Raw genomic sequence first — 9,812 nt, 5'->3', positions numbered from 1 at the left:
TATATATATATATATATATATATATATATATATATATATATATATATATAAAAAATAGGTATTATATATATATAATACCTATTTTTGTCAGATCAGCAAAAATATACATTTTTTGATATGCCACAGAATTTTAGTAATCAGTTTATGAGATGGAAGAGGTTGAAAATCACTGCCTTAGTCCATTCATATCTCTTCTTCACCACTCACGTCAAGGTCTAACATAGACACCTCAGCCCCACAAATTCTTCCCAACTCCTGTGGCATCATTTTCACCATTCAACTTGGTTAGTGTTCACATAGAGGCAAATTACTAGATGGAATTGTCCTTGTTATGAACATCCTTGATATTCAAAGTGTGGTCCATGGACCAGCAGCATTGGCATCATCTGGCAGCTTGTCAGAAATGCAGAGTCTCAGGCCCCTCCCAGACTTAAAGAATCAGGGGCTCAAATAAAGGGACATTAAAGCCACTATATGTTCTGTGATGATATGGCACATGCCATGCCAGTACTCTAGTCACACACCACAACAAGAAATAAATCTGCCTGGAGCCAGGGAGGGGGCAAGCAAGCCAGATCTAGACCAACCTCACCTTCTGCAAACTCTGAGCTGTCTTAGCACTGAGCCAAGGGGAGAGGCAATGGTGTCAAGAGAATCAGTCATTCCTGGAAGGCTGAGGCCATGCACAGGCCCTCACAGCAATTTAACTTTGCATAAGTACAGCTTGATGTAGACAGGAACTCTCAAAAGGTATTTGGTTTCATGGAAGCCAAACTTTTGCTATCAAAAGCCAAGAGAAAGTCTCTCTAGAGGAGGGTACAGACACTTAATTTTACGAAGACTGCAGTAGTTGGAGATTACTAGGCATACAAGTAAACAGATCATAAGAACAGGAACCAAAAAGAGAAACAAACTAAGCAAACAAACAAAGCAAGCTATCAGGATTCTGCAATGATTATACACGGAGCTTAACACAATGATCTTAACCATGTTTAAGAAATAAATGACAAATATGAAAATATTTTTTAGAATAGCAAACTACAAAAATGACAGATTTGAAAGTGTCAAACAGCAGTTCTAGAACTATATAATGCAATAATAAATAAAATAGCCAATATTTGCACTTGACAACAGACAGCTTACATCAGAAGAGAGAATTAAAGAGGGACACCAGCAGGATGGAGGTGTAGGAATTTCTAGCACTTGTTTCCTCCCAGAAACATTGATTTGAACAACTATGCACATATGAAAATGCCTTCACAGGAGGTAAGGATTCTAGGTGAGGGATTATAGAACCTGGGTGGAGTACAGAATAAGGAAAATGCATTGAAGAGGTTAGGAAAGAGTTTCATAAAACCTCCTTCATCCATCCCCAAGCCAGGGCAGCCCACTGTGGAAAGAGATATACTCTCTGTGCAGAAAAAAGAGTAACACGAGCACCCAATTTCACCGCAGACCCCAGCACCATGCCTGCACCAGCACCAGGCTGGCCCCCTGACTCTCAGCCCACCTCAACACCTAGCCAGCTTTCATTACTCCCAGGCTCCCACAAATCCAGACTCCCAACACTCCCTAGTGACAGTGATGGCGAACCTTTTGAGCTCGGCTTGTCAAAATTTTGAAAAACCCTAACTTAACTCTGGTGCCGTGTCACATATAGAAATATCCATATTTTTTTTTTATATTTGCAACCAGAGTAAAAAAAGATTTATATTTTTGATATTTATTTTATATATTTAAATGCCATTTAACAAAGAAAAATCAACCAAAAATATGTATAAAATGAACAAAAGCAGAAAAACAATGTACATTTAGGAAAAAATAATTATAAAAACAATGATAATCAAATGGTACGAAAACTAGAAATTAGTGACTTTTTTGGTGCTGAAGTTTGTCTGCTAATTCTTTGATTGCAGGTTCATACTTGGTGCACTTCAAGGCCAAGCAAGCGCCACTAACTTCATCTGTTAGCCTGTTTCTTTTGTTCATTTTAATATTATTTAATGCTGAGAACAAAGTCTCACAAAAATATGTTGATGGAAAAATTGTTAGCAAAGCCATCGCTAGATTTTTTATGTCACTAAAAGTGTCAGGTAATCTGTTCCTAGCACTCAAAATTCCTTGCTCGTAGTTGCACTCTTCTTCATTATTCAAACAATTTCGTTCCAGATTTTCAAGTTTCGACCTTAAGTCGACAAACACAAGTCCAAATGCTACCTTGGAAATCTGCAAGTTGCATCTCTAAATCGTCAATTTGCATCCATTGGAAATCCTTTCATTCCAAAGTACTGTAAACAACTACATCCGGATACTTAATTATTTTAATGTCTGTTCTAGGCTTCTAAACTGGTTGAATCTTTCGCTGAACTGTTCAAATAACGAGTTTACTATATTCTGGTACGTAAGTATGGACTCCATTACACTCATTGTAGTGGCCTTCTCGAAATACTTTTTTATCCGAGGGAAATACTTATTAGTTTTAGTTTCAATATCTCACTTGAAAATTTTAAGTTTGCTTTCAAAAGATTTGATGTATCCAAACATAACGTCAATACTTTTGCCAAAACCTTGTAATTTTAAGTTCAGTTCATTCATATGAACAGAGAGATCTGTAAAACACATCAAATTGCTGACCCACTTATGATCATTGATCTGAGGAAAGTTTGCCAGATCCTTATTCTCAATAAATACAGTAATTTCTTCAAAGCACTCCACAAATCACTCAAGTACTTTACCCTCCCTCTCCTGTCTCCTAACGAACATGGCGATCAAGTGCGTCCATTTGCCGAATGCACCCGAACACACGGGAAGCTTACCCGAGGCGCATGTTGACAATAACGAGGCCGTTTTCAGAATTGGGCATTTTGTCACTCGAGTAAAAATAAAATGTCATGAGTAAAGATTAATCTCTTTATAGTGTAATTCTTAACCTTTTTATATTAATGTCAATATTGGAACAATGTATCTTGGATGTTTCCACTATATGCTTTGCTACGCAACACCGATGTACATGTTTACATCCGGTTTTAGAATTGCATTATTGATCATGAGTAACGTGAGTAATAATATTACTCGAGTGATGCCCAACTCTGGCCGTTGCGAGAGACAAATATTTGAATTATGGAATTTTTTGTCTCTGTCGATGCGTGTTACCCAAAATGAGTTCGCGTGTCACTTCTGACACGCATGTCATAGGTTCGCCATCACTACCCTAGTGCCAGGCTGACTACTGGGGCCCCAGGTCCTCAGCCCACTCCAGTGCCAGGTCTGCATAGATTTAGGCTCTAAATTGGCTCCCACAGGCCCAGGATCATGACCTTCCCCAGCACCAAGACAGCCCCAATGACCTCAGGTTCCAGGCAGCTGCTATAGACATAAGCTCCCAACCCACCAGCACCAGGTCAGCCCCCACAGCCCCAGCCTTTAGATCAGCTTTTATGGACACAACCTCTGGGCTGGTCCACCCATGATCCTCATGGATCCAGGCTCCAGGCCAACACCCAAGGTCTCAGACTCTAGACTCACGTCAGTGTCAGGGTGGCCCTCATGGCCCCAGACTCCAGGCCAACTCCCACAAGCCCAGGTTCCCAGCCTGCCCCAGTACCAGGCCAGTCTTTGTAAACCCAGATGCCAGCTCACCCCAGTAGTCCCCTGACACAACCTTTTGCAGCGAGGATTCAGGATTTGGAAAACGGGCCGCGCGCAAACGAACGCATTAGACGAGAAATATGAATTTAGAAGGCATGGGGGCCAGGCGGAAACCTTTCTCTAGTGGAGAGGCTCCCTGACTTCTGGGTCCTGTTTGCTTTTATTCACTTGAATACACATTTTCCCTTTAGGAGTGCACACAGGCATATCAAAGGTAAAGTTCGGTAAACAGTAAAAGGATTATCAGGTTAGGGCAGTGGTCAGGAAACACCTCAGTCAACAGAGCCAAATATCAACAGTACTTCTTCAAAATAGACTCGCCGAGCCGAAAACCGACTCCTGCGCATGGGCCATGAAGTTTCAATCCCACTGTACGCGCACCTGCACGTGGTATTTTGTGGAAGAACCACACTCAAGGGGCCAAAGAGCCACATGTGGCTCGCGAGCTGCAGTTTGCTGACCACGGGGTTAGGGGATTGCCTTGAGCCATTTGGCCAACAGCAGAGCAATATTATGCTGATTCACAATGAATATTGCATTGACATGCTAACTACTGTTGGCCTTAGCCTCCAGCAGACCCAGGCACCCTACTGGCCCCTGCAGACCTAAGATCCAGGCCTGCTCACACAGACAAAGGTCCCAGGCCCACCACTGCAGACTCAGGCACTAGGCCTGCCTCCAATGAACCCAGAAACCAGCCAGCCCCTGTGGCCCCAAGCACCAGGCCTGCCCACATGCTGACCCAGGAACCCTATATGCCCATCCAAGGACTCTAGCAGCAAGCCCTCCCACAGACACCACAGTCAGCCCACCCATAATATCTGTATGGGCTGACTGACTGGCCAAGGGCTTTTCCTGATGAAGCCAGACTGTAAAAATGGAAAGAGGTGCCTTCTTCCTCAAAAGTGTAGATACCAATGAAGGACACAAGAATCATGGATAATCAAGGAAACATAAAACCGCCAAAGGAAATTAATAAAGCTACATAGAATAACCCTAAACAAATGAAGATCAATGAATTGCCTAAAAAAGAATTCAGAATAATCCTCTTAAAGAAATTTAGCAACAGACAAATAGACAAAATTAGGAAAGCAATGCATGAACAAAGACATAGAAACATTAAGAACAAAACAAACAGAAGTCCTTCAGTTGAAGAATGCAATGAATAAACTGAAGAATTCAATAGCAGACTGGATTAAGCAGAAGAAAGAATTAATGGACTAGAAGACAGGTCATTTGAAATTATTCAGTCAGAGAAACAAAAGAAACGAGTGAAAAAACCCCATGTGAATTGTGGAATTCTACTAAGAGAAAGAATCTATACATTATTGAAGCCCTAGAATTTGAAGAGAGGAGGAAGGAGCAGAAAGCTTCTTTAAAGTATAATGGCTGAGAATTTCCCAAACCTGAAGAGAGAGTTGGACATTCAAGTTCATGAAGCTCATCAATACCCCTGAAATTTCAACCCCAAATTATCTTCTCCAGGACACATTAAAATAAAATTGTCTAAAATCATCACATTGTTTATGTTAAAGTTACAGGATGATGTATGTGAATTGTATCTCAGCTCCTGGTAAACAGGAGCGATTTCGATCTCCCTTTAGGAGAAGCTGCTGCCCAGAGGAGAGCTGGCCTACAGCCTCAGGCTGCCACAACCCTGGGCTGCTCCCAGGCCATGACTGAGCACAGCAGCACTGCAGCCAGGCCCTTCCTGGGACCAGGAGCCTCTCCAGGTAAGCTTTGCCTGGGGCTCTCTGCCAGTCAGGTCAAGACTTCCTCAGAGTGGTCACAGCTGCAGTGCAGCCTGAGGCTGTTCCTACCCACTCCTCTCTTCCCCATTGCTAGTGTCCCACTTGCATTATGGCCTGAAGGCTCTGCCTGCCTCCTCCTGATCCCTCCCTCCTACATCTTTCCTGTGCATTTCTCCCAACACAATCACTGCTTGTCTAATCTCACCGTGGTGTCTCCTCTTCAGAGCACCCAAAGGGACATGATGTAACCAAGAGTGAACCCAGGGACATGAGGCACGCTGTACAAGAACACAAACAGTATGGTTTCATTCTAGAAAACGTAAAGGCAGGCAGCACTAAACTGTTTGGGGAGATACGCATATGTGGTGAAAGGATAACAAAATGCAAGGGAATAATAACCATGAAATTTAGGATGACAATTACATCTGAGGGAGGGAGGGGACCGGATGGAAGAGGAACATACAGGGGTTCCAAAGGTCCTGGCTTTGGCTAGGTGATGAGCTCATGTGGGTGCCATTCATTTACATCTAGGATATAGTTGGTATTAATATTCCCTCAAACCTACTCAATATTTACTTTAAAACATAGATAATGGGCCCTAAAGAGATTTCCTGAATTTTCTGAATATACTAGTAATAACACAACAATAGCTATCATTTATTGTTTACCACAATTTTATTCCTTAGTTTAAAAAAAATCTTTTAAAAGTGAAATGTAACAATTATTTTAAAAGCCATATGTTAAACAAAACAAAACAAGCTAAAATGTTAATTATTTAAAAGGTAGAAATAAATCAGACATCAGTAAAAAAAAAAAGGGGGGCGGGGAATGAATTCAGTCATATGAGAAAGCCAGAAATTCTTGGATCTAAATTTTACAAAGAGAAAAAATATTTTTTAAAGTATTTATGAAAGTTTGAAGTTTAAATACCCAGATATTCCAAACCAAAGCCGTGGGCCCATGAAGAAGGAAGATGCTCAGTCACTCTCCATGGACTTGACCCCAATCTCAGCAGCTCAGGACGGAGTACCTCTTCCAGAGATGGACCTCTCCCCTGGTCTACAGCCCCAACTTCACAATTGGCTTAAAACAGGAGGACTATTGGGAAAAAAGGAAAATCATTTTAATTCAAATATTCAAGGTTAGACAACTGATGGTCTACTTGACAACATTATTTTTGAGACCATGAGCAGAACCTGAGTTTTCATAGAGAAAAAGAAAAATGTTCACCCGTGCTCTTTGCTCTGATTTTGCATTTCCAAAAACAAAAGTTTCACCTAAATGTGGCCAGTGTGTGTTTTTCTTATTCTTTGAATGTGATCAGTGTTAGCTCTATGACAACTTTTAGAATCTTCTATTTGCTCTCACCTCTGCCAAAGCAACCACTGTTCTGATTTCTATCATCATAGGCTAGTTTTGCCTATTCTTGAACTTCCTGTATAAACGAAATCATACAATATGAACCCTTAGCGTCTGGCATAAGGTTTCTGACATTCATCTAGTTCAGTGATGGCGAACCTTTTGAGCTCGGCATGTCAGCATTTTGAAAAACCCTAACTTAACGCTGGTGCCGTGTCACATATAGAAATTTTTTGATATTTGCAACCATAGTAAAACAAAGATTTATATTTTTGATATTTATTTTATATATTTAAATGCCATTTAACAAAGAAAAATCAACCAAAAAAATGAGTTCGCGTGTCATAGGTTTGCCATCACTGATCTAGTTGAATGTGTACCAGTAGTTGATCTTCTTTTATTGCTGAGCAGTATTTCTTTGTATGAATATACCACCACTGGTTAATGGAAATTTGGGTTCTTTCCATCTTAGAGATATAGGAATTTTATTTGAGAGTTTGAAAGTTTTTATTCAAGTCATTTTGTTCAATTCATTTTTAAGTTACTTAAGTGAGGACAATCCAAAGTAAATATCAACCAAATCAGTAACAAATACACATTTTTATGTATTTCTTTTTTCTGAAGAAGCACATAAGTTGTCGTAAGCATGATTAATCTGAGTTTTTATAAGCGAAACTCCACTGGGAAGTCCAGAGGAGTACATCCCAAGTGTGGTTAATCATCAGTGCTCTGTAGGGTCCTTAGTCAAAAATTTTTTTAACCCTCACACAAGGATATTTTTCCATTGATTTTCAGAGAGTGGAAGGGAGGGTGGAGGAGGAGGAGAGAGATATAGAGAGAGAGTAAGAGAGAGAAACATCGATATAAGAGAGTCACATTGATTGGTTGCCTCCCACACGCACACTGACCCAGCTGGGCATCTAGCCTGCAACTGAGGTACATGCCCTTGACCAGGAATCAAACCCATGACCTTTTGATCTGAAGGCTGACACTCTAACCCAGGGGTGGGCAAACTTTTTGACTCGAGGGCCACAGGGTTCTTAAATTGGACCAGAGGGCCGGAACAAAAGCATGGATGGAGTGTTTGTGTGAACTAATATAAATTCAAAGTAAACATCATTACATAAAAAAAAGGGTACGGTCTTTTTTTTTTTTTTTTAGTTTTATTCATTTCAAACTGGCCGGATCCGGCCCACGGGCCATAGTTTGCCCACAGCTGCTCTAACCACAGAACCAAACCCACTAGGACCTTAGTCAAATATTGGTTCTTTTTCTTTTCAATCCTCGCCTGAAGGTATGTTTTCATTGATTTTTGAGAGAGAGAGAGTTGGGGCGGGGGTGGGGGGGAGCATTGATGTGAGAGAGAAACGTTGATCTTTTGCTTCCCATAGGCACCCTGACCAGGGATTGAGCCAGCAACCTAGGCGTGTGTCCTCACTGGGACCAAATAATGATTTTTTTTTCCACAGAGAAGAAGAGAGACCGAGAGAGAAAGAGAGACATTAATGATGAGAGAGAATCATTGATTGCCTGCCTCCTGCATTCCCCCTACCGGAGATCCAGCCCCCTGCCACCTGGGCATTTGCCCTGACTGGGAATTGAACTATGACCTCCTGGCTCATGGGATGACACTGAGCCACACCGGCTGGAACAAATATTGATTCTTAAGCCCTGACCTAAACCTAGTAAGTTAGAATTTCAAAGGGAATGGGTTTAGAGGAATCCCCAACACGTGGAGCTCATGCAACTCAAATGCAAAGCATTTGATACAGCAAATGTGTGCAAACCCAGGCAGTCACCTGAAAACAAGGGTGTTGCTACTCAGGAGCCTTCCATGACTCCATATGCTGTGCCATATTATGGATTTCTCAAGTGTGATGGAATCCAGGAGTCCATGAGGCTCTCTGGTTGCACAGCTATAAGATCGTTATGTCTTGCCCTAGCTGGTTTGGCTCAGTGGACAGAGCATTGGCCTGTGACTGAAGGGTCCTGGGTTCCATTCCAGTCAAGGGCACATGCCCGGGTTGCGGGATCGATCCCCAGCAGGTGGTGTTCAGGAGGCAGCCAATCAATGATTCTCTCTCATCATTGATGTTTCTATCTCGCTTTCCCCTCTCCCTTCCTCTCTGAAATCAATAAAAACATATTTTTAAAAAAGATTGTTATGTCTTTATTTTTATTGCACTCTACGTGTTATCAGAACCTCTTCTGGACAGTCAGGATGACCACCTTATCCTGGAGCCACATGACACCAGGACTCCATTCGAGCTTTTGCTTGAACGCACGTCGGTGCCGAGTGACAATCCACAGTGTCACGCTGGCTGCATGAACAAAGTGCTCCCGGTGGAGAAAGGAGGCGGGGACATTGGCTCAACACACCACCTGAGGCAGGATGGAGATGCTGCCGCTCTCAGAATCTAATCATGTCACAAGCAGATGTGTTCTGGATCCCAATTGTCAGCTGTAACAATTGACAATGTATCAATGTAAATGGCAGATGTACCAAACTGCCTCACTTATTATCAGCGAGTATACATAGCAGTAAATGCCCAGTATTAATTCTTCTACTTCATACTCCAGGACAAAGTGGCTTAGTAACTGTTAATGTTGATTTGTATAAAACCAAAATGCTAAATTATATTTAACTGAGGAAGAAAATTTCAAAGAATGGAGAGACTTTGGTGCTTACTGACTGCTTACTTTGTGCCTTCCTTGTAGAGTGTCCTATCTGATTATCCAGAAGTAAGAAAAAATAAGAAATGTAAGTTACCTGTGCTGCTGTGAAGACCTTATGTCAGCAAACAGGACGTTCTGCAGGGGTAGGATCAGAGTGAAAATAAGAAACCTATTCTGTACAGAACCAGATCTGAGCTACAGTTCCCTACAATTATAGCCACAATCAGTTACTCCGTTTCATCAGAAAATGTCACCTGAAGCCTGGCTGGTGGGAGAGCAGGGCTCTCTGTTCTCAAAAGAGGCTCCGCACCCACAGTTTTTAAAGGGGGCGTGTGGATGGAGAAGACTAGAGGAAGCAAGGCTCTGAGACTGCACAGA

This window comes from Myotis lucifugus, unplaced genomic scaffold (assembly GCF_000147115.1).
Source record: "Myotis lucifugus unplaced genomic scaffold, Myoluc2.0 scaffold_454, whole genome shotgun sequence".
Classification (NCBI taxonomy): Eukaryota; Metazoa; Chordata; class Mammalia; order Chiroptera; family Vespertilionidae; genus Myotis; species Myotis lucifugus.
The sequence above is the reverse complement of the archived record's forward strand: the minus strand, read 5'-3'. Positions refer to the sequence as shown.